The sequence below is a fragment of the Podarcis raffonei genome, chromosome 7 (genome assembly GCF_027172205.1).
Source record: "Podarcis raffonei isolate rPodRaf1 chromosome 7, rPodRaf1.pri, whole genome shotgun sequence".
Classification (NCBI taxonomy): Eukaryota; Metazoa; Chordata; class Lepidosauria; order Squamata; family Lacertidae; genus Podarcis; species Podarcis raffonei.
The window spans coordinates 69,785,923-69,811,333 of NC_070608.1; the positions used below are offsets into that span (position 1 = coordinate 69,785,923).

The 25,411-nt window shown below is 42.4% G+C and overlaps 1 long non-coding RNA gene across 2 annotated transcripts; it reads left to right on the forward strand.

Moving 5' to 3' along the window:
• The first annotated feature begins 16,689 nt into the window (after positions 1-16,689).
• LOC128417877 (uncharacterized) lies at positions 16,690-25,199 on the forward strand. Of its 2 annotated transcripts, XR_008331580.1 has the most exons (4): positions 16,690-16,728; positions 18,118-18,217; positions 20,247-20,315; positions 25,110-25,199. It is a non-coding gene; the product is annotated as an uncharacterized LOC128417877 (long non-coding RNA). The 2 variants fall into 2 exon arrangements; XR_008331581.1 differs by lacking the exon at positions 20,247-20,315.
• Positions 25,200-25,411: the final 212 nt, after the last annotated feature.

Below are 25,411 nucleotides of genomic sequence, written 5' to 3' on the forward strand. Positions count from 1 at the left end.
AAAATGTCTTCGGTTGTTCTGGAAAAGTTGAGATAGTGGGTTACTGTTGTATCTCACCAGTGATGCTGTTTCACAAAACAAGGGAAGCTACACTACAAGTCCTCCTCCACCTTACTGGAAAGTGGGCTTCTGTCATTCTGCGGATTTTAGAGAGAAACTCTCCTTCAGAACACAGTGGCTTAGTGGGACTATAATGGATAAGGTGGCCTCTCAAGTAGCCTGGTCCTGAGCTGGATAGGGTCTTATATGTTGTACAAATAATCCCTCTAGCTTGCGAAACATCACATCCATTTTGCCTCTTTCATCCTCCTACATTTGGACAAAGCAAATAAAACACAAGGCATTAAAAACCACCCCTTTGACAATAAATGTTGGAAATGTAAGGAAAAGGAAGGTACATTTTTTCACCTCTGGTGGACGTGCCCGAAGATTAAGGCATTCTGGGAAATGATTTATAATGAACTGAAAAGGGTATTTAAATATACCTTTCCCAAGAAACCAGAGGCCTTTCTCTTGGGCATTGTCGGCCAAGGGGTGTTAAAGACAGATATAACTTTTTTTATGTATGCTACAACAGCAGCTAGAATACTCATTGCAAAGTACTGGAAGACACAGGATCTACCCACGCTGGAAGAATGGCAGATGAAGGACTACATGGGCTTGGCAGAAATGACGAGCAGAATCCGAAACCAGGGAAAAGAAGCGGCGGAAGAAGAATGGAAAAAGTTTAAGGACTATTTAAAGAAATATTACAAAATTAATGACAGTTAGAATGATGTTGGACTGAAGTAAAAGGTTACTATTAGTAATGGTTAAGACAAGGAGAATAAGGATGATTAGCTTAAATTTATAGCAAAATAAGGGAAGATTTGCTGAACAATTGATTAGAATTTGGAATACAGAAACGGGAGGCATGAGGAAGTCGAAGAAGAAAGGTTTAAGAAATTAGGACATGAAATGGTATTTGTTTCTTGTTTTGTTTCTGTCTTTTGTTTGTTTATGTATGTTTTGTTTGTATGAATATAAAAATTGTTTAATAAAAATATTATAAAAAAAAAACCACCCCTTTGGCATACAAATTAGTGTTCTAGCTTCATTTTGTGGAAGGGTAAAAGTGAAGGCAATATATAATTCCATTACATACATACATACATACATACATACGCACACACACACACACACTTGATGCAAGCTGTTTTCCTGACTGGTGACTTGGACGCTTTCGGCAAGATTTCTCACTTTCCATATTAAATAAAACAATAGATTCCTGTTCACAGACTTCTGATTTCCTGTTGCTAATTAGGCTTTAAAAACACCCTTTTTACAAGTGCAAATGGACTAAATCTATAACAAAAATGTCCTGGAGGTACAAATAGATTTTGTTCATTTCCTGTGAATAATCTCTTTCCGTCTTTGACATCCTGTAGTAGAGCTTAACTCCCTGCCCCCCACCAAAGCCATTCTCCCCTCACAAACGTTTTATCCTTACTCAGGTGCCATTTGAGACAGTAATGCACAGTTCAATCCCCTACAGTTTTCACTTTTTTTCTTTTCTTTTTGAAGTTGTAAATATCAATCAACTAGGTTTTGTATGCTCTGAAGCCCAGTGGAAAACCACTCACTTAGAGGCATCTATGTACCCAAAGAGTGGTAAAACTTCAAAACATCTATTGTGCTGTCTCCCTTGTGACATGCAAAACATGTTTTTTGTCTTGTCTTTACCTCATGCACACACATGTATGCACGCACACAAACACACACAAAATCTTTGTAATAAAGTATCATAAACAAGAGGAGCCCAAATGGCACTTGAGAACTGAACTATAGAATCAGCACCATTGTGGTCCATGCTTATTGTTAATATTAAGTATTATATATTGAATTTTTAGTGCTGTCATTTTTCTTAGAGAATATTTGTTGATAGGTGGCTATTTGCATTAATCAATCTTTTTTCCCCCTTGGCAGCTGCTGTTCATTTTTGTTTGACAATAAACCATAAGCAGGGGGTTGCCACCTTCCCGCACTTAGAAATATAGCCTATTAAGAAGGCTTGATAACTTCTCATTGAGATGATATTTTTCTGTCTACCGGGGGGGGGGGGGACACACAGTTTGTAGAGTTCAGCAAAATATGTGCCATTTGATTCTGCTGATTGTGTGACTAAACTTTGAGACCCGAAGGCTGGGTGATCCACCTGAAACACAGCTTAAAGCTCTCAAGACCACACAGTTCACCAGTTGAACAGCTGAGCTGTTTCAGATGCAATGAACAAAGGAAAAAGGGAATTATCAAAGTGTAGCCATGCCAGATTATATCAATAACAAAAGGCCATGATCCAAGCACCTCTAGAATTGGTGTGCATCAAAATTCCCAGCATCCTCCACCCCAGATCCCAATTCAACATGGCAGTATGTACACGAGAATAACAATTTATGCATAGAGCACCACTCTCAGCGCATGAACAGAGCCCATTGTCAAGTCTACTGTAATATGTTCATGCACACACACACACACCATTTGAGGCCTGTCCAACTTGTGACACACTAAGTCAAATGCATCTCACCAGCACTATGAACTGCCATATCTTGGTGGTGTGGGGTAGAAGAAGAAGAAGAAGAGATTGGATTTGATATCCCGCCTTTCACTCCCTTTAAGGAGTCTCAAAGCGGTTAACATTCTCCTTTCCCTTCCTCCCCCACAACAAACACTCTGTGAGGTGAGTGAGGCTGAGAGACTTCAAAGAAGTGTGACTGGCCCAAGGTCACCCAGCAGCTGCATGTGGAGGAGCGGAGACACAAACCCGGTTCCCCAGATTACGAGACTACCGCTCTTAACCACTACACCACACTGGCACTGGGGTGTTCAGCTTGCTGAATTGCAAGCTTTCCAGCACTTCGCCACATGCTTTGGCAGTAATTGCGTACTGCAGAGTCCAGATGCCAGGACTTCTAGAGATTTTTGGCTCAGTGAGGAGAAATCCTCCATTCATTTATGAAGGCTTATGAGTGTACTGAGGAACAATTGGATATTTGGCCTATGCACACATACAATTCTCCTTCCTTTGTACAAATGACTTAAAATGCTAAGTTTGGGGGCAATAACTGGTTTCTTCTCTCCAAAACCAAGTCAGTTATTACTAGGGATGGGGGAGAAATTCAATTCAGTTCACATTTAAAAGCAAATGTACCTATTCTGAACTTTTTGAAACAAGTGGCAAACCGAAACACAGGCATCCTCTGAAATTTGCGCTTCTCTGAATATTGCAGTACAATTCCCCAGCCAAGTAATGAATACAAAGTGAAACAAAACAACCCCCCCCCAAAAAAAAAGAACGCTGGAGTAAAATGTGCATAAAAATTGATACATTCATGAAAATAAATTATCAAAAATGATTTTATATTGGGGAATACTCTCCATATAAAAATGTTTATATTGGGAGAAATTTGCACTAAAATGCTGATGAATTTTCATGGGGATTCTTTAAAAAATAAAAAGTGCTTCACAAACTGATGTGGAAATGTGGAGAGTTAAATTTAAGATTGGAAAAATGAAAAACTGAGAAAAGTCGAAATTGACAGATCTGCCCATCCCTAGTTATAACCTAGAATGGGTCTTAAGGATTAATTTGAAAGAAAAGAGAGAGAGAGAGTTAGCACCAAGGAAGTCTTCTGGAAGCACATGGATTTGGTGGCAGAGGAGTGGTGTCATATTTGTAATATTTAAGAAATTTATAGATGAAAGAAGTAATGTATGAGCCTTAAATGTCAGCTATATGCACAACTAGAAGAGAATAAATGGCCAATGCAGGTGTGATTTATCGATTAACTTTGCACAGTTTGAAACAAGCGATTGACTATTTGCATTTCCAGTTTGTGGTAATAAAACTCTAACTTTTTCAATCTAAACATTCTTCTGGCATTAGTGTATGCCTGCTTCATCTACCATCCTACTGGAAATTAACTTGGGGAGGAGATGCAGGGGGAATCTTAAATAAACAATTTTGTTGCCTGTCAAAAATGTTCAGTCTTTCCAAACTACATATATTTCAAAGCTAACTATTTATATAAAGAGCTCAGCCCCACTGAATTTTTTTAAGGCTGCAGTCTTAATGCAAAACCAGATTTGCCTCACACTAAGTGGGGAATGGAAGTGAGGTGAGGCACTTGTCAATTGACAATAGCTCTTCTCAGTAGGGAAGAGGAGATAATAAAAAAACACCCCTATATAGACCCTGATCTAATTCCAAATATAGACTTGGTCAGCATAACACACATGCAACCTGGGACTATGTCTGGAGATCTCCATTCCACGAAACATTGCAGTCCAAAAGCAGACACATCCTATCAACATCTTAACAGTGCCAACTGGAGCCATATTGAATGAGTCATATTTAAATGTGTAGAGCAGGACTGGGGAACCTTTGGCATGTTAGAAGTTGCTAAACCCTGGCTATTTTCCATGCTAGGTAGGGATGGGAGGAGTTGCACCCCGAGGCCCCCAAACCCTTCCCCAAGTAAATACAGTGGTACCTCGGGATGCGAACAGTATCCGTTCCGGAGCCCCGTTCACATCCTGAATGGAATGTAAGGCATGACGGTGCATCTGTGTGTGCACAGGTCGTGTTTTGCCGCTGCCGTGCATGTGTGTGTCATCATTTTGAGCGTCTGTGCATGCGAGAGCAGCGAAACCCGGAAGTAACACGCTCCGTTACTTCCGGGTTGCCGTGGAGCACAACCCGAAAGTGCTCAACCTGAAGCACATTCAACCCGAGGTATGACTGTAACTTCACATTGACACATAATTTTGGTTTAAGTTAACGGGCAAAATTTAGGCCACTACTTTATTGATTACAGCAAAGTGAGTGGTATTGGCTTAGGCATTGGTAGCAGACTATAACTGACTCCTGCCTCTCTGGGTGGTAGTCTGAAAGGGTAAACACCAAACGAGGGAGCAACATTGATGAAGATCAACTGAAGCTCACCCCAGGATTCCTGTGGTCCTGGCATGGCCCTAGCCCCTCAAGTGGACTTCAGACGAGATCCAGGACTCCCAGATTCCTTTACTGGAATACCCTATTTTGTAGGGATCAGATGGGATTACCATGAGGAATTATAAAATATACATCAAGCCATCGTGTCCACAATGAAGACATTGTGTTGACTGGGTTTGATATATAGATGATAATTTCTGATTAAATCCCATAAGATTCTACATTCATGTCCTTTTCATGCCCTTTTGACTCTACTGCCCATTTCTCTCCCCTCACATGTCATGTACACAGCAGCTCAGCAGTTGCTTCGCCAGGCAGGCATCCTGGGCCATAAAGATTCTGGGCAAGCTTATTTGAAGTAGCTCTCTAATGTATATTAATCTTAGGATGTTAATCTTGGAGCCAGGAAACAGATCTCACATGAAGGGGATAGTGATCTGGTCTTTCTGGCCATCCTTCTTATCATGTTTATTTCTCACCTCTGGGGTTGCCAGATGCACCCCTTGTAGTTCTCAACATATTTACCCCAAAATATATGCATGCTAATTAGTGTTGTAGTGTAACTTTTCCCCCACGTGGGGTTTGATGAAATGCTCAGAGGAAATATGATTGGTTCTTACGAGCACTGTGTAAAAGATTCTTTTGCTAATAAAATGGCCTGGTGAGGGGTGTGGTTTACGCACTTTCTCCGAGAGCCTTGCTGGTCAAAGCCTCGTGTCTGATTTTTAATCAGGGTCCAATCCTTCCTTTACTTTGCGAACGCAACATATTTCTGGAGGGGCACTTCATTAAGCCAATGCCTAACTGCCAAACCTTACAAAGTTGTGATTGATTGCTAAGAGGGTATGCGAAAACCAAGTGGCTACTGCCAATTTGCCAAGTGGAAAAATTCCTACCCGGCCCCTGTTCCAAAACAGGTCACCAACCAATATCCGAAGCAAGGCCAAAGCAGCAAAACCTACAAATAGGGACGGGAGGGTGGGTATTCGGCAGCGCTAAGCAAGTGCCTCAGCCACATCGCACTGCCGCTTTTATAGGCCCCCACCAATCACGCCACCTGCACTGATTGGCTCAATTGGCCTGGTGTGATTGTGGGGCCATATAGACAAGGCCTGGGCCATGCCCAGCGCCTTCAACCTGGCTGAGGTTGTCTCAAGGGCTCGTGTACAACCAGGACCCTCGTTAAAGAGGATCCCATTTGTAGTTCGGCAACCTCTGGAGAGCCAGAGGACATCACCATCACCCTTTCTTAACAGCAAACTCAGTAGGTGACTGCTGAGAGGATTGTGGCTGTAATATGGCCACCGGGAAAGAAGAGGGAGGTATCAGCATGTTCTGGAGAAAGCCATGGTTTAGAGGAGTAAAAAATATTTAGAGGGGGGGACTCTAAGGGGAGAACCCCTCCTCCCAGGCCTATAAGTATTGAGCATGCTGAGTGGCAACAAAACACTGGGAGATATGGAAAAGCAGGAGAGGAGGAAGAATGGAACTCTAAACTGGAACATTCCATACGGCAACATTTTGTTGCAGCTACAAGTTGTTCAGCCTCTGCATGTGGTTCCTGAAGCAACAAAGGTGTGCACTGCTTTAGTTTCCATGCACATGTCATCCTAGCTGACTTGGCATTCAGGGGTACAATATCACAGACAGCAAACGGGCATGTTCAGTTTCGTGTGTTGCTAGGTCTGTAGCTTTCATAAGCAGCAGCCTATGTGCAATATGATATGGCCTCCAGAGTTTTGCTTAAGACATGGATGTGCAGAGAATGGCAATGGAGAGATAATTCCCTCCCATCCTGTATGTGTGTTTCGCTAGTGTGCCCTGATAACAACACCATTTATGATACAAGTTTGAACACTAAGGGCTCATTTAGAAAGGCACTACTGATGGCTGCATACAGCTATGATTGCCTTCAGACATTGTTCAGACATTATTAAAGCAGCAGTACCAGCTGAGTGAGCAGACAGAATTGCATTTGTCTAGTAGGACTTCCTGTGATGTTTACCTCTGACTGGGATACATAAACAAGTCCTCCTTTGAATGTCAACTGAATGCAGACGCGACTGCACACTTCGTAGACTGGTGCATCTCTGATAAGGCCCATGGCATGATCTCATCATGAAAACTTAATCAAGTCCAAGCCTTGGCATCTTTAAGAAACACCAGCAGCCTGATGTTTGGGAAAGTTGGAATGCTGCTCTGTGGCTCTCTCTGTATGTGCATTATTATATAGCCCCCTTTTCTGCCCCACAGAAAACAGTTGTCTGGGAAATGAAGGGTGGGCTGGTAAACAACATCTCTGAAAGAAGCTTCTTCTGAGATTTGATATCCTACTGGCAAGTCTCAATAGAACCTTTGTAGAAGCTTCCAGCACTGAAACCCACAATACTGCTGAAGACCGTCAGCAGCACATAATACACAATATTACGTGTATTGCAGCTCAAAGAGCAGTTCGAATCCTGTAAAAGGGAACTAACTGAAGACAGGAGGATCAAAAAGATTAAGGTAAAATGTATAAACAAGGTGGCAGTGGTTGTGGGATATTTAAAATGCAGTCAAACCAACAATTCATGTTTTGATAGATAGGCACATGATAGGCGCTGAAGCTCACAGAGTTTTCCTGTAAGTTTGCTAGAGAGGACTCTGTGAGAGAATCTCCCACTGTGCCCTACCAGGGGGGGATGGTGTAGCTATATATATTATATTACCTGCCTGGGCACATCTTTTTCATCACTTCCCACTGAGCCAGAGATGTGAATGCATCTCCAGTGCTCAGACTCCATTTTAAGCTGGACTAAAGTATGTCTTTGTAACTGAATTGCCATTTTAAGCCTGCCTGAACAAAGCTGATGTATCTGTTACTCTTCAACTAGTATTCTGAGTAAATTTATTTTTTTACCTTTTACAAGACTGTTTGTGTGATTGAAGGGGGAGGAAGGGGGGGAAATACCAGGAGAATCCAGTTTGCCTTAAAGCATCTTGGATTACTTAAACTGAAAGGCTAAAACTAGCCTATCTAGGCTTCCATTTTAATCTGCAAAGGGATGCACTCTGCTGAACCCACAAACGTGAGGGGGAAAGTGTAATATCTAATAAATATATTCTCTCCTAGCATCCAATCACATCCCTCCAAGTAGCAGAGGGTGGGAAGGAATCCAGCACTATTTGGTGTACAGTGGTATCTCCGGTTGCGCACGGGATCTGTTCTGGAGCTCCGGATGGATCCTGAAGAATTCACAACCGGAGGCGCCACTTCTGTGCATGCGCGCATGGCAAAACCCAGAAAAATACTTCCGTGTTTGTCACGTTCGCATCCTGAAGGATACGCAACCAGAGGTGTGTGTATCCAGAGGTACCACTGTATTTTATTTCCCAAAGCTTGCCCGTGTAAGATGTTAATCATCCTTCTAAACTGTGCAACGGAGCAGGTTGTTCCATGGGGAGGGAATTCAAAACTACAGGCACCACTGCTGAGAAGGCCCCCTCTCTTCTGCCTGCCAGTCTAACCTTGAACATGGTCAGCATTCAGATTCAAACCTTACCTTGCCATACGGAGAAGGTCATAAGAGGAAAGGCATTTGGGAAGGCCGAAGAGGGAAAACTCTGACCCACAACCTTAATTAGGCTTGACGGAGATACTAAGTTGGCTTCTGAGGCCATTCCCCGTGAAACATGCCCATGTGCCTCACACCTCATCTTAAGACTACAGGGGAGAGGAGGGAAGGGGCAAGTTTAATTGCACCTCTTAATGAGGGTGAAATAGGAGAGTGCAAAATATGGTCTGAAGCTCAACATAAAACCCCCCGAAGATCATGGCCACTGGGCCCATCACCTCCTGGCAAATAGAAGGGGAAGAAATGGAGGCAGTGAGAGATTTTACTTTCTTGGGCGCCATGATCACTGCAGATGGTGACAGCAGTCACAAAATTAAAAGACACCTGCAATGACAAACCTAGACAGCATCTTAAAAAGCAGAGACATCACCTTGCCGAGAAAGGTCCATATAGTTAAAGCTATGGTTTTCCCTGTAGAGATGTATGGAAGTGAGAGCTGGACCATGAAGAAGGCTGATCACTGAAGAATTGATGTTTTTGAATTATGGTGCTGGAGGAGACTCAGCACAAGGCACAAGGAGAAGGGGACGACAGAGGACTAGATGGTTGGACAGTGTTCTTGAAGCTACTAACATGAGTTTGACCAAACTGCTGGAGGCAGTGGAAGACAGGAGTGCCTGGTGTTCTCTGGTCCATGGGGTCACGAAGAGTCGGACATGACTAATTGACTAAACAACAACAGAAGAAGTCTGCTGACCATACCCACACTGTTTAGGAGTTTATACAGTTCATAACAGAGATGATTCAGTCATAAAGTAATAGATTATTTTTTACTTTTATGGATCATTGACAGGTAACACAGCTCTGTGTTTGCATGCCTGCATGTTTACTGTTCTCTCCTAATCTTTATCTTCATGACCAATGCTCTTGAATGTAAACACTTGTTTTTCTCTGCTCCATGCACTTCTGTTCCAGGACTTTGGAATCACATGGCGTGAGTCTCTGCAAAATAAAATGTTTTGCACAGATAAAGGTACCACTGCGGTCCTGCAATAATGAGTAGCAGGCTTCCAGGGAGCTTTGCCCAAACCTCTCCAAACTTGTAGAAATGGTCCAAATGAAAATTCTCACGGGGTGAGCCAAGGTTAAAATCTGGCAGAGATCAGAAGCGAAGAGAATTCCATTAACTCAGTCTGCGGGTCCGTTATCGCAAGCTGCCATTTGATCAGGCCTTGTCTCAGCTCTGGGAGGTTGGCAGTGGTACGAAAGGTTTTCACAAGTTGGAATGAGTTGTGAGTGCAACTACAAATTAATTTTTCCTTATGCAGAATTAGTCTGTCAATCACTTTCACAGAAGGTTAGGAAAATGCTCACAGTCCTCAACGCAAGAGTACTTCCTGGATTTCACTAGCTGCTAATGCAATACTTTGCCACTTTTATGATCTCGATAGGAGCAGTCTGATGCCCCTGAATATATATGATCATGTGGATTCAACTTTCTGGTAATGGTCATATAACAATTTACTTTTGATCATGTGCTTCCCAGGCCCCATCCAAAGACCGAGCAACTTCATTGAGTTTTCTTTCCCTCTCCCTGGTAGGAATCATATATCATAGAAATACAGTGGTACCTCGGGTTAAGTACTTAATTCATTCCGGAGGTCCGTTCTTAACCTGAAACTGTTCTTAACCTGAAGCACCACTTTAGCTAATGGGGCCTCCCACTGCTGCATGATTTCTGTTCTCATCCTCAAGCAAAGTTCTTAACCCGAGATACTATTTCTGGGTTAGCGGAGTCTGTAACCCGAAGCGTATGTAACCTGAAGCGTCTGTAACCTGAAGTGTATGTAACCCAAGGTACCACTGCATAGACTTAGAAGGGACCACGAGGGTCATCTAATCCAACCCCCTGCAATGCAGGAATCTTTCACCCAACATGGGGCTTGAACTCACCACCCTGAGATTAAGAGTCTCATGTTCTACCAACCTTGCAAATGAAGAAGTAGTGACTGAGTTTGCTTTTTTCCTTGCTCATCCCAGTCCTCATTCCTTTTGTGCCACATGTCTTTGAGTCTGTCAGCCAGAGGCAATGGATTACTTGAACTTACTGGTTGTTGCAAATCATCCTGGGAGACTTTTTCAGATGAATATTGGGATAAAAGCACACTATGCGAACAGACACGGTTAGCAGCAGCAATCACCACAATCCCACTTCGCTTAAATTTGTTTCCTTTCAGTTAAGAACACTAGAACAGCGCTGCTGGGTGAGACCAAAGGTTCACCTATTCCAGCATCCTGCTTCTCACAGCAGCTCGCCAGATGCTACTGGGAAGCCCCCAACCATCATGCCAGACATGGATGAAGGCAAAAGCTCTCTCCTGCTGCTTATTTACCTCCTAGAAACCGGTCTTCAGATCCATTAAGTGTTAGGCATTTTATGATGGAACACTGAGCATTAACGTAAATCCTAGCAAATTGACAGAAAGAAGAGCGTCTAATCAAAGTCCACCTTGAGTCTCCTGAGCCGCTGTGTACAGATGGAGTAATTGGAGACTGACGTTAGTTTGCTAAGGCCTGGCGGGGCCCCTTTCCTTTTTACCTGACTGCTTCATCCGCTGAGCGTGAATAATTTGTCATATGCATAAAGCTAATTGTCTTTTGTGTTTATTTTAGGAGCTCATTATGAAAACTACATAAATGACACTGAATGAGGTGTTGACTCAGCATGAACTATTACGGGAAAAATACACAACGCTGTGCGGAATTGCCTTTTGCATGGCAGACAGTGATGAGTAATGAGCGCCACTAATGAAGTATAGCAAAGAATCATTAAGAGAAAAAGAGGAAGGGGGAAGCGAAAGAATGCCTCCTAATTGTTTTATTTATTTGTTTTTGAGCATCTAAGGCATTTATCACTTTTGTATCTGGGTGCCATGTCGTACAAATAAATCCAACATGAAGGAAGCATTCACCATAATCCATGAGCCTGTCAGAGCAGAACAACTACATATTAAGTTAAATCTGTAATTTATCATTCCATGGTTTCTTCCCACTTTAAATAGCTGATGTGGGTGGGTTGGTAGGGCAGCGTAACATTTACTCTCACCCTGCAAGCCTGAGGAAAACCGCACACTCACACCTGGTATTTCTGTTAGGCGAGAAGCTGCCATTTGTGCCAGTGTCAGATTCCTTACCTATGGCATACCACCCATCATTTCTCTGATAAAAATAAGGACATCCTAATTATATTATTATTATTATTATTATTATTATTATTATTATTATTATTATTCCCTGTCCATCTGACTGGGTTGCCCCAGCCACTCTGGGCAGCTTCCAACAAATATTTTAAAAAAATTACTGTAACAACTTCATGGTGAGTACCGTCACCTGTTTTTCTAGAAAAAAAGCACTGGACAGAACAATTACTGAAGTAATGTATCCACAGTGTTTGGAACACTTGAAAACAGCATGTCAATAAATAATAATAATAATAATAATAATAATAATAATAATAATAATAATTGTTCTTTTTGGTACAATCAAGAAAGGTCTCTGCCCCTAGAACCCAACCTTAGAACCTCCGCAACCTAGAATCCAAAAATTAATAAATGAGGTGAGAACAGTGCTTTTCGTATAACTCTCTTACATCACTACCCAAAGTGTCTACTCAAGTCATCTTCTTCATCAAAGTATAACACTTCTTTAAAACCCGAAATCCCTTCTAGAGATGGCATTGTAAACAATATATAATAACCAAAAGCTGCAAAAAGAATTTGGCTAGCCCATTCCATCACAAAACACACACACTGAGGCTGGAATGCAGGCAAGAAAACAATTAATATTGCCATCACTTGCTTTGCAGGGATTAATTAGTAGCAGGAGGAAGAAATAACAGCAGGTATGGGGAACACAATCATTTCCTGTGTCTTAAGTCAGAGGAATCCGAGCTGACAACGAAAAATCAGCTTCCCGCAAGGTTTTCCTATAGGTTTGCTATTGTTGCCTGGTTAACTTTAATGATAGCCAGCCAATAGGAAAATGAACCAGCAGGAGGTGGCATTCCTGTGAGTCAAGCCAATCTTCAATGAGGCCTTCAGCCACCACCCGCCAGCTTCTTCCTGGCACCGGAGGAGTGAGGGACTGAAAATAAGACACAAACCATGCTAAAGAACACGCCAGACGGCAGGAGGTTTCCAAAAGGTTGGTCACATCTGAGAAGTCATCTTTTCTGACTCTGTTATCAAAGTCACTTTCACAAACACATGAATTTTGATTAGACGGTTTCTTGTCCTTTTTGTTCTTTTTTTATTCAATGTTTTTAAAAGGACACACACACACGGTCAGGAAAGCACGGACACTTCTCTCAAAGTAATTGAAGCATCCTTTGCAAATTCCTTCCTGGAGACAAGGGGCTCCAGAATGCCCTTTGCAACTTAATCAGCCTGCTTAAAGTTCTCTAGTAGAACAAAAGCCTTTCCGTGATTGCTTTCTCTTTGATATTGAAAACAATAGAGGGGAGAAATCACGATAAGAATCCCAGACTGATTATGGCAGTGCAGAGTGAAGTGTGTATTAAGAAGTCAAACTTTTTAGAATCATGCCTGATAGCAGCGATTGCGGATTCTCTTGCAACTGCTTGATTAAAAAGAACAGGCCTCGATGATCCTCAAAAAGGAGTGTATGAGCTCAACAGTATTACAGTAGTTGAGAACACTTCGGATTTATCTTGCGCTTTAGGGAACTCAAAGCACTTCGCAGGCATAGCGTCAGAGTGGAGTTTGATGTAGCAATAAAAGAATATGTGCAGAGAACAAGTGTCGGCTCATAAAATGGGACTTCCACCTCTTTCTGTGAGCTCCCTATACCTGTTCTGGGGTTCCCCCTATCCCCCAGAGCATATTTAGAAGGCATGGGGTGCACAGAGGGGGGAAAGTTCTGTTGTGGAAGTGGACCTCATGCCACATACAACAACAACACAGTCCAAAAACTTCTCTCTGAGAAGCTCCTTTTCCCAACACACTTAGCTGGCAATTTCTCTGCTGGCTTCCCACAAAGATAATGAGTTTCTCAGGCTTCAGTTTGCTGCTCATGAGAGATTTGCTCAGGATTCCAGTGATGAATCATCAGGTAGCCTAAACCCTCTGAAATAGAAAAACACCAGTCTTCCGCATTCACCTAGAGTGGAACCTCTCACTTAATGAAATCTTTTCTCTTTGCAAATGTATGCTTTTACATTTTTTTAAAAACACACACAAGCTATTTTTGATGTCTCCATTATAGACAACAGGGAGATATCCAAAGTCTCAAGTTTTCAGAATCTGAAATGCAATGGATGTTTAAATGGTCCAAAATGAATCAGGCTCCTGTCTGTAGCACTGAAGTGGAATCTGAAGTGACACGACCCTATTGCATAGTTATGGCCTAAGTTTTGTTTATTGGTCACATGAGAGTCTAGCACATAATATATATCAAATAATATCTACTTAAGGAAACTCCATGGAATTTCAGGCATCGTGTGGCTGATATTTGTTTACAGACTGAGCTGTTTCTTTTGCTGGAGGGGCGGACAGGCAAGAAGCATTGAGACACACATAAATGTATTTCCTCCCTTTCATTTTAAGTAAACATACCCACCCCCAAAGAGATGAATTACTTGTTGTGTGATAGCCTTAAAATATATTAAACACAATAAATCTTTGCCTGCAGGGATCGTGTGCAGCAGAGACTGTGGGTTTTAAATGAGGGTGGGTTCTGCCTGTGAAGAAATTTAGTCCAGTCATGATTTAAATAAACAAAACACTTGTTATCAGCATCACAGAGATGAGATATTTTAGTTGGGGCAAAAATATATATATACTGCTCAGTGATCCAATTCACAGCGAGATATAGCCAAAGGGAAGGAACGACAAGAGATTAAGGGAAAACATAATATCTAAAGCATACATTAAGCATAATTAATAACTGAAAACAAAAACTGAGAGAAAACCTCACCCCCCCCAAAGGACAGTGCACTGAAATAAATAAATACATCAAAGTCTCATGGTGTTACATATTCATTAAGTTAAGGGTGGGATTCTGTACCCCAGCTGGCCATTTATGAGGACTTTTCCGTATGTTGTTCTAGACAGATAAATCAGTAGAAAGATGATAACTTCACCCATAAGGACTAGTGCTTTGTTCAGGTGCTGACAGAGGAAATTTAGGGACTCAGCTACATCAGTAATAAAATAAAATAAAATAAAATAAATGTGTTATAACACTGTGATACTAGATGGCACTGTAGAGTTTGAACCTTTGCCAATGTGATTTCTCATTATTTGCTTTACAATACATTTTCCTGAAATGTTTTTTTTTTTTTTAATGTGTCTAGATCCAGCCTTGGAGGGAAGCCTGGGGAGGGGGGAATCAAAACATAAGGAAAAATATGTTCAAGAACGAGTGGAGATTAAGGAAATTACTGGCATGGAGACCTAAGCTTACGGCATTGCTATGATTGCGGTGCAGGCGTGACTAGTCAAACTTGGCTCCCCACCAGCATATCCGTTACTGGAACTGAGATAACCCCATATGCTATGAACTTGTACAAAAGGAGGCATCATACTTACAAGCATGTCTGAAACGATGAATGTGATATGCAGTGCTGTACAAAGGAAGTCTTGCATTAAAATGAGGGTGGGGTGGGGGAGATTGTGCGATACATATAAGGCTCTGACCTCCTCTGCAGGCAAAGTATTTTGAGCTGCTGGAAGATGAAGATCTCACATCTCTCAGCAGGATCCGAAGCAGAGCTGGTTTTGCCATACAACAGGATGAAATGACCTTCTTTAGACAACACCACAGCAGGGTAGGTAATTTCTGAATGGTGCAGCAAGACCCTTTAGTGTTGTCCCTAGCAGAGATTTTAGGTGGGTCTGCAACCATTTGGACTTCTCACCCAACAGGCACATTGGAAGCTGTTATATACTGAGCCAGAACATTGTTCTGTCTAGTTTAGTATTGTCCACACTGATTGGCAGTGGGGTTCCAGATGTTCTAGGCGTCTTTCCCCAGCAGATCTGGGCTGACACTATAGATCAGATGGGAGATAGAAAAAGTGTTCCATCAGACGCACCATTAAGGTGGAGCTAAGACTGCTCCATGCCCCTAGTGATCCTGACTCTTAAGAATCAAGCCTATTCCTCTCTGCAGAGGCTCATTCTGCCCACTAAGCCCTGTGACTTCTTCAGCTTCTGACACCTCCTCTTCCCAGTCTTCTCACTCTTCTCCCTTTGACCAGTCATCATTGACCCACCACCAATCCCCAGGCTCTGAGCCTTATTCCCTTGGGGGTTCCCCAGCTAGTTCCTCCTGCGATTCCTTTGCATCCAACTAGACAATGTGTCAGGGTGCTGTCAGCAGCTCCCGGCTGGTTGCCCAGGAAATTATAAAGACAAGGAAAAGTTTCTTACAGTCCTTTTTTATTCCAGTGTTTTCAGAGAGAGGCTATAGAATCCAACCTCTTGGATGATAGCTTTGTCCTGGGTGAATCTCCACCCCCCCATCTCTCCCACTTCCACATTCGTCATCATCATATCTCCTCTATGGGTGCTGCTAAGTGCCCTCTGTCTTTGAGCTCTTTGCTCTCCTACTTTTAAGGCTTGTCAGGTTCGAGGAGATGGAGGGTGTGGAATGCTTTCTAATGACAATGTGTCAGCTACGAGTTGTTTTGGCTCTTCCATGATTTCCCCCTCATCTACCTATGAGCTGCTACCTCCCTCAAACCCTTGTTGTAAATCTATATTGTCTTCCACTTCCTCCTCCCTGGAAGGGTCAGGATAGGGAGACAGTCTCCACCATTCCTCCTCTGCCCAGTCCCTGACAATTAGTTTTCTTTAACAGTGGAAGCAGGTTTTCAGATTATACACAGCCCTTCTTCAGGCTTTGATTATGAGAGCGGGGAAAAAACACACCATCCAATAGTCTAGATAGAAACAACTGGGTAGTCAGGCTGATGGTTACTTGGTTGTAGAAGTTTACTGGCCACTGCCATTGGCATGGAGATAGTCTAGGTTGAATGCAAACATGCCATTCTGATGTCGGGTGTGATGTCACAAAGGGGATATGCTTTAAGTCTTGGTAAAGTCCAAAACAGTTAACAGTCAGACTGCATCTCAGCACTGTCAAGATGGATCTGCATAATAGGTGAATATTTTTTTTGGGGGGGGGGGGGATATACTAACTTTTACTATTGGGGAAAAGTTTTAGATTGGTTTGTCAGTTTGTAACCTATCAAGTTGAGGCCAATATATGTATACATTCACAACCCTGCACCCATCAATTATTGACTTTATGTGTGACTTTGGGACTCGACTGATTCATACAACCACATTTCCTTTCTCTATAGCTTTTCTCTGTATTTGAAAAAATAACCAAGAAGGAGAACATAAGGAACCAGGAATATGAGCCCTCTGTCTTTGAGCTCTTTGCTCTCCTACTTTTAAGGCTCACTGGTTCTGGGAGATGGAGGGTCTGGAATGCTTTCTAATGACAACATGTCAGCTGGGTGTTGTTCTGACTCTCCCATGATTTCTCAACTTTCCCCCTCATCTGCATCTGAGCTGTGACCTCCCCCAAACCACAGTTGTAAATCTGTACTTTCTTCCTCTTCCTCCTCCCTGGAAGGGTCAGGATGGGAAGGTGATCTCCACCACTCCTCCTCCTCTGCCCAGCCCCTGACACCACGATACTTACAGGTGAATTCAATGTTGCTGGGAAATGTGCTAGTTAGTGATGTGAAATGTAGCCAATGCCAGGCATGTATTCATCTCAGCAGCACCGTCACTATGTGCTTAGAATTTACCAGGCGGCTTTCCTGCCAGACTGTGTAGCATCAACCATGTAGCTATTTGAGATTACCTAAATAATCCAATTTGTGGGAAAGCAGCTAAAGGGGGAACAGTACAAATCCTGTCTTCGTCTCAAGAATGGAGTGTCAGTAGAAAGAAAATCTATTAATTCTCCTGCAAAGGTGAAACAGCACAGATAAGAAAGACTGGAGCCACAAAAGCTTTGGTTCTGGACTATAGCTATGAACAACTCATTGCCTCAGGCTAGTCCATATCTGAGCAAACATGTCCTGAGGTAACAATACGTTTCCTCAAAGGACATGTTTCATCTTGGCTACTTGTACTTTTTTTCCTTCTCCTCTCCCCCTCACACATTCATGTTTGGACATGGCCAAACGGTAATTTGAGTTTGCATTACCTCTACCTGGAAGCAGAGATTTTTGCCGGGGAAGGTCTTCCATCTTCCTGACAAGCTCTTCTCAGACGCAAGAAGTGTCGAGCCATCTCAAGCTGCCAAGTGCCAGCCCCTAAGGCAATATTGACATTGAAAGGGAATGGCAAAGAGTTGTGATTTGTTTTCCTGTGACACACCACTGAGGAACGAGGGTCACTTTCAAAAATGTGTAGGCATGCCGCCGAAAAATACAGTCAGAGGAATTTCAGCTAATATATTGGGGGAACTGAAAATGTCTCAAATCTCTACCAATAGGTCAGTGATATTTAATTAAATGGTCCTTTCCCGCAGCATGTCCTGGATGTCTTTCAGTGCATTGTCGAAGAACTGTACTTGCTTCCAGGCCTATGAAACAACATGAGGCAATGAGATTCAAGCATCTCCTCACTTGGTATTCATTTATCATTTGCTTCCCAGTAGTAAGACAAGAGGAGAGTTCTCCAAATAAGAATATTAGGAAAAACAAAACACAGACATGCATTGGAATAGATGCAGAGTGCGGTGAGTACTGGATAAATTAATAGAACACCAGACCTAACACATTTTGAGCCAATTGGCATAAAAAACATGTTTATTCACATACATCATGAATTGCTACAGCACACACTGCTGGAAGGGAGCAAACCAGCGAACCAAATCTCCTCTCTGGTCCTCACTGCTGTCCCCAAGTGGTTTATATATATTTCCTGGCTTTCATTAAACAGCCCTTTAATTTCTGGAACTGACTGACTTTGCCCACTCACTGTACGGTGCTGTGTAACACAATTAGGCACAGGGTAAAACACAAGGCATCATACCAAAGTTAACCCAGAAGAAAATTAACTTTTACTGAAGGTTTTTTAAAGGCAGCAATTTGAGCAGGGGCAGATTTCATAATAGCTTTAACAATTAAACATCAGAGCAGTAAAGACACATCAATATATACCTAAATCTAGACTTTCTCTCTACTTAAAGCAATTTCAGCTCATCCTAATCCCTTGGCCAGCTGAGCATCTTTTGTCTCTGGCACATGAGTCCTCTGCAGCTTTCTAGACTGATGTCATTTTCCTGGTTTTTAGCTCTTTCTCCATCATTATTCCAACTCTCCTCCTAGTCACTAATTAGATTTACCTATGCAGGTAATTTCACTCCCCTCCCACCTCTTGGCCAATCAGAAATGAAGCTGAGTTTTGTTTTCCATAATATTATGTAAGCAAATATCTTCCTTGGCTTTCCCCCCTGTTTACCACAATATTTTAAGGTTTCAGTTAGCACTATTTTAGCATAGATCTGGTAGGTCACCTTCAACCGGGGGTGGGGTGGGAATCCCACGGGCAAGCAGAAACCACTGAGGAAACTCTGTGTCTAATAAGAGCAATTATTATCTCAGAAACTGGTGGAAACCAAGGAAGGACATCATCTTCTGATTGCAGTTCCTGTTGGAAAATTCCATTCCACCTTTAGTTGCAGACATGGAACTGTTGCATGTCACATGTCTGTTTACATACCAGCACAGCTTGCTGGGAACTTCCGTTGTGTGTATAGCTTTTGCTTCTCTCTGTCTCTCTGAGATGACAAAGAAAGAGACGACATGTTTCTTTGTCCTGATTTATGATTAATAAATCTGTAGTTGTAGTATGCTTCCACAAGCCTCAAGCCTATTCTGTGTGTGCAGTTCGCTCGGCTGATATAGTGTGCCCTGGCTTTGAAGCCTGGGTCACTGATTTACGTTGGAGCAGAGGCTGATGGGTCTTTGCAGCGGGACGGCTGAAAGGAGACGACCCAGCTGGGACTAGCCAGCTGGCCTTGCAACCCTCTGCATGCCGACAGTTCTTTGGGAGCTCATGTGAGAGAAAAATCACCCACAAAAATCCTGGTTCCAAGCGACATGCAGCTTTAAAATTAAGATGAGCACTTTAATTCCAGCCCATAAACTGTTTATAGTGGCCTGAGGTACAAACAAATGATGTTATTCATGCAATTAGCAAGTGCATGTTTATTCTATTTTTATTTTTAAAAGTAAATGCTGAGGTGATCCCCTTCCCTTCATGCCTGACTCCAATCCAGATTCCTGCCCTACCCTATGCCTGTGGTGACTTAAAGAACACCAACACAAATGTCAAATAATAATAATAATAATAATAATAATTGCTTGACAAACATCATGTAGCCTTGAAATGATACCCTCGCAGGTGAGCTGCCCATTCAGGAAACATCCGCTGCATTTAAGGAGCATGAATGTTTTGGAGGTAGCTATGTTCTGGGGGCAGATCCCAGCCTCCAAGCTGGCAACACTTAGGTAAAGTCACATTCTTAATAAGCCTCTTCGCAGTAATCTTGATAGACCTCTTCACAGTCAAATGCACAACAGGGTTTTGTATACATCGGTCTTTGTCTTTCCAAGATGTAAGTAAAAACTATATCCTATGTACTCCTAACAGGAGATAGCTCAAACAAGCGAGCCATCCTAAATAAGAATGATACCTAGAACAGAAAGCAATGCAGTTCATGTGCGTATTTTCAATGAGCATTTCTTTTAATTCTACAGAAAATGAATCAAATTCATCGCTTCACAGGCAAGAGGGTTTTTTAAATTTAAAATGATATATTCTCCACAAGAACTGAAGTAGCCATCCTCTTAATTGCGTCTCCAACTTCACAGTAACTGAAAACAAAAGTGTGAAAAAAACTTTTCAGGATAAAAGTTCAAAGTGAAAGTATATGAAAGAAAGAGGAAAAAATATTATCCTTATATAGAACAACTGTGACTAAGATTTTATAGGGGGGTGAGCAGTTACTGTATTTTTCGCTCTATAAGACGCACCAGACCACAAGACTCACCTAGTTTTTGGAGGAGGAAAACAAGAACAAAAAATATTCTGAATCTCAGAAGCCAGAACGGCAAGAGGGATCGCTGCGCAGTGAAAGCAGCAATCCCTCTTGCTGTTCTGGCTTCTGGGATAGCTGCGCAGCCTGCGTTTGCTCCATAAGACACACACACATTTCCCCTTACTTTTTAGGAGGGAAAAAGTGAGTCTTATAGAGCAAAAAATACAGTAAATGTGATTTCTTTCTTGCGTCTTCAAGGCTGAAGAAAATAAGAAAGTCCATCTAGGCCAAGATTCTAATCCAGCATTTTAATTCATTTTTAGATCCGTTGTACCGAGCCTCCTGTAGATATGACTGTAATTAAGTGGTATGCCAAATTGTTAAAATAAAAACAAATCCAGTAGCCTGCTAGAAGCTTCTGGAAATCTAAAGAAGCCATACCCCTCTCTGTTGTTTGCCACCACTTAAATAATAGATATTTGGAGGCATTTGTCCTGAACCTGGAGGCAACGGATATAAAACATAAAAGGTTTAATGCTACTTGTGTTTGGGTTAGGAAAGATATTGCTATACCGATGCACTAATCCAGTAGATATGTCTCTTCGTTTGACTTTCTAATTAGATAGCTCTTTGGCTGCATCACTAAGGCTAACATCATGATGCTGTTTAGTAGAGGAATTTCAGCAAGGCTAATCACAGCCCATGGGATGAAGATTTTAGTAACTCTGTTTTTCACACATCTAAAGCTATCGCATGGAGCAATTTAATGCACCAGAATAACATAGGACCCTGTCATCGCCTAATGCTTCAGTTCTTTTATGTTGGCAACATTATGAAACGGCTACTTTTCTTCCACTTCTGTTAATTGGTTTTAAAGGCAAAAAAATATACAAATAAAATCCTCTTCAAAATGCAGAGAAATATGCCAGCCCTCTAGGTTTGATAAAGTATGTGAGCAGTGCGGGGAAAGTAGCAGAAAGCTATATAAACAAGAGGCGAAGCTTTGATAATTATTGGATGAAGTAAAGATTACAGTGTCACTAATAACTCAAGATGCCAGGAAAGCTCAATGAGCTTGGACTTGAATGTCAGCTTTGGGGACTCTTAAAGCTCACCTCAAAGAAAAGACTATTTTAAAATCTGAACTGGATAAGGATTCCTAGCTTCTTCCACCACTTGCTCCTAACACATGCCTTGGGGAGTATAATTTTGTGCGGATAAAGTTTGCAGGTCCCTGGATTCGAAGCAGAGAATTATGGTCCATTAGCATATGTCATGATGTATGGAAGTGAGAGCTGGACCATAAAGAAGGTTGATTGCCAAAGAATTGATGCTTTTGAATTATGGTGCTGGAGGAGACTCTTGAGAGTCCCATGGACTGCAAGAAGATCAAACCTATCCATTCTTAACGAAATCAGCCCTGAGTGCTCACTGGAAGGACAGATCGTGAAGCTGAGGCTCCAATACTTTGGCCACCTCATGAGAAGAGAAGACTCCCTGGAAAAGACCCTGATGTTGGGAAAGATGGAGGGCACAAGGAGAAGGGGACAGAGCACGAGATGGTTGGATAGTGTTCTTGAAGCTACCACCATGAGTTTGACCAAACTCTGGGAGGCAGTGGAAGACAGGAGTGCCTGGTGTGCTCTGGTCCATGGGGTCACGAAGAGTTGGGCACGACTAAACGACTAAACAACAACAGCATATGTCATTGCTAGCAAAAGAGAGGTCTTATGGCATCATTCCGGTGTAGAAGTGAGTGTTCTCCCCTTCTCCAAGGCTTTTGGGGAGTTAGGGCGACTGGTATGCAGGGCGCACAATGTATTTTGACTCAGGACCAGCCTGAAGGGACAGAACTTGATGTTAAAATGTGGCCAAACCACCCACAGGGGAACGAACATTTTGAGCTTTCTTCCCTTGACATCACACAGAGAAGTATCCACAAGGCTACTTGCAGGGAGAAATTCTGAATATTTGTAGTGATAGACAATGTCCTCCTGATATACAAAGCATTCTCAGAAGCCATTGCTGAAATACTGGGGAAGATGGAAGGGAATTTAGTTAGCACTTCCTTGTTTTTCTAGGCAGCTGTGGCTCTTTCCTCAAGTGATTTGACAAATTACTTATGCTACCAGTAAGTTTATGGCAGTGTGAGGTGGCGGTGGTGGAACATGTAGAAATGTTTTTCTATTAAAAGATGGTTCCAGAACATTCCCACAGGAAACAAAACCATTGTGGCTTTCATTCATCGAAGTGCTCCTCTGCCATTTGTCCATTCAGAAGGAACATTCTTCCAAAGTCTAGTTTCACTGGGTGTCTAACAAGGCAAAGCTAAATGGAAGTTTTCACCTGAGCAAATCCCTCCAAAGACAACAGGAAATTAGGGGAGCTAATGAAGCCTTCAAGTAATAATTGGAAAACATTTGCTTTGAATTAGGCATCCCTCTAAGTATAAAAAGTGCCAAATCATTAGCATCAACTATGAAATGAGAGTTGAATTTTATTAACTCCCAAGGAAGAGAGACTTTTAACGTTTTGGTTTTGGGATATGATTCTTCAGCTCTGAAAGGCTGCTTTGAATCATAAAGCCTGAGCAGTTTAACACAATGCAATTGCTACATATCACAGTTACAAGACACATTGTAAGAGCTTTCCCGAATGCTAGTGCTCTCCAGATGTTGCATGTGGAGGTCCCCAAGCCACCCCTCAAAATAATTCACAATTCACATGATTTTTGTTTAAGGTTTTTGGCATAATTTTGGCCACAACTTTATTAAAATACATAATCTGTGAGTGGTTGCTTAGGCATTGGTTATGACTATCTGTCCCCCCACCTGGGACAGAACTGACTTTCCGAACTCCCTCGGAAGCCAGTGAAGGAAAAACAATATTGGGGATCAGTTGAGCTGAGTGACAGTCCCTCACCGCTCACCCAACCTGCTCCCCAAGCTTGCCAGCCCTGGTCCCATTTCAGGGAGTGGACGAAATCGTGGCAAGCCCCAGGATTCCTTTAACGGAATTCCCTTCCACACCACCATTGGAGGGGCAGGCCCAGCCTATCCTTACCCCTCCTCCAGCAATTTTTATAACCAATGCCTAACCACAACCTTACAAGTTGTGATGAATTGCTAAGTAGTAGGCAAAAACCAAATGGCACCAGCCAATCAGCCAAATGGACAAAATTCCTACTAGGCCCCTGCCCCAATGGCAGGCGGCCCCATGACAGGCATAGCAAGGTTAACCGGAACTCAGGGCGGGCGGGTGATCTGATGCACTCAGCGAAAGAAAAAGAAAAAGTGGAGTGACCCAATATTTAAAGCTTTTGGTCCCACCCACCCAATTGCAACATGCAATTTGCCCCAGCAACCCGGCCATCCAATCTTTGTTCCAGGCAATACCCTTTAACCTGCCTGGCAACAAGAGGGTTGGCCTGGCAGACCCCACCATAACACGTGCTCTCATTTCAGGGAGAACACGCTTTGTTCATATAATCAACACTGGTTGGTGCTGATGGGGGTTGGAGTCCGACAACATATGGAAGGCACCAGGTTCATGAAGGCTGCATTATAGCTAGTATAGAAAAGGTAAGTTATGCAGCTGGGCTATTGGAGCATACGGACCAGTGTTACGTACTCTGCCTGACAATGCCTCTCTAGAAACTCAGGCCAGGTTCTATCACAACTCTGCTAACCCAAGATGCTAAGGATTGAACATGCTGCATTCTGCTTATATACACCTGTTCGATCACTGAGCTATAGGCCCTACCTACAAAAGATGGTTTGGGATGCTGTAAGGTCACCTTTACAACCCAGCTCACCACACCATTGCTAACTAGGTGTCCTGTGCCTTGTTTTCCTTTTCAAAACTTCCCATAAATCTCCCTTGCAACTGCTTCAGCTTCATCAAAATGGCTACAAAAGAGACATTGCACATTCTTTGGTAATTCAAGACAACCTTTAATAAATATTTAAAAAAACCTGCTACATCCACTTTTCTTATGATGGGCTCAATCAAGGTTTCTCCAATGGGTCTCCAGTTGATTTTTTTGGACTACAACTCCCATCACCCTTAGCTAGCAGGACCAGTGGTCAGGAATGATGGGAACTGTAGTCCAAAAACAGCTGGAGACCCAAGTTGGGGAAACCCTGAGCTGAATGAACATTAATGGGAGTGAGTCCCAACCAAATATAAATGCTTACCATGGAACTTGCACTCGACAATTGCCACACAATGTCCATTCTGCATTTGAAATGAAACATTCCTTTAGAGTGGCAGCACCTGTACTGTGGAACTCCCTGCCTATGGATAGGCTTTCGAGGTCTGCTGAAAATGTTTCGGTTTCGGCAGGCTTATCCTGACACATGATTTGGTGGCATCTGTTCTCAAATTTGTTTCAGGTATTTTACTGCTTTTAGATGTTTTTAATATTTCTTAAATGTTTTAAATACTTTTTTATTTTATTTGTCTTTGTATTGCAGATGTGTTTGGAGCATTGAGCGCCTTTGGGAGGAAGAATGGAATTTAAATGTAATAAACAGAGCAAACAAACAACCAATCATAAAAAATATTTTAAAAATGGGAGAGGGAATTAGTATTACAACATCATGCTTTTTCCCCAACCCAATGCATGGTCATTAGAATATGCCTTCCTTTGTCCTAGGCCTCCAGAGCCACACCAGGTTCCTCTTCCCATTCGACTCTACAGGAGGTTCCCTCTTCAAATGTTTCCACTTGACTCAGGAGCTAGCTATACATACAGATCAGGAAGTGGTGTAAACAT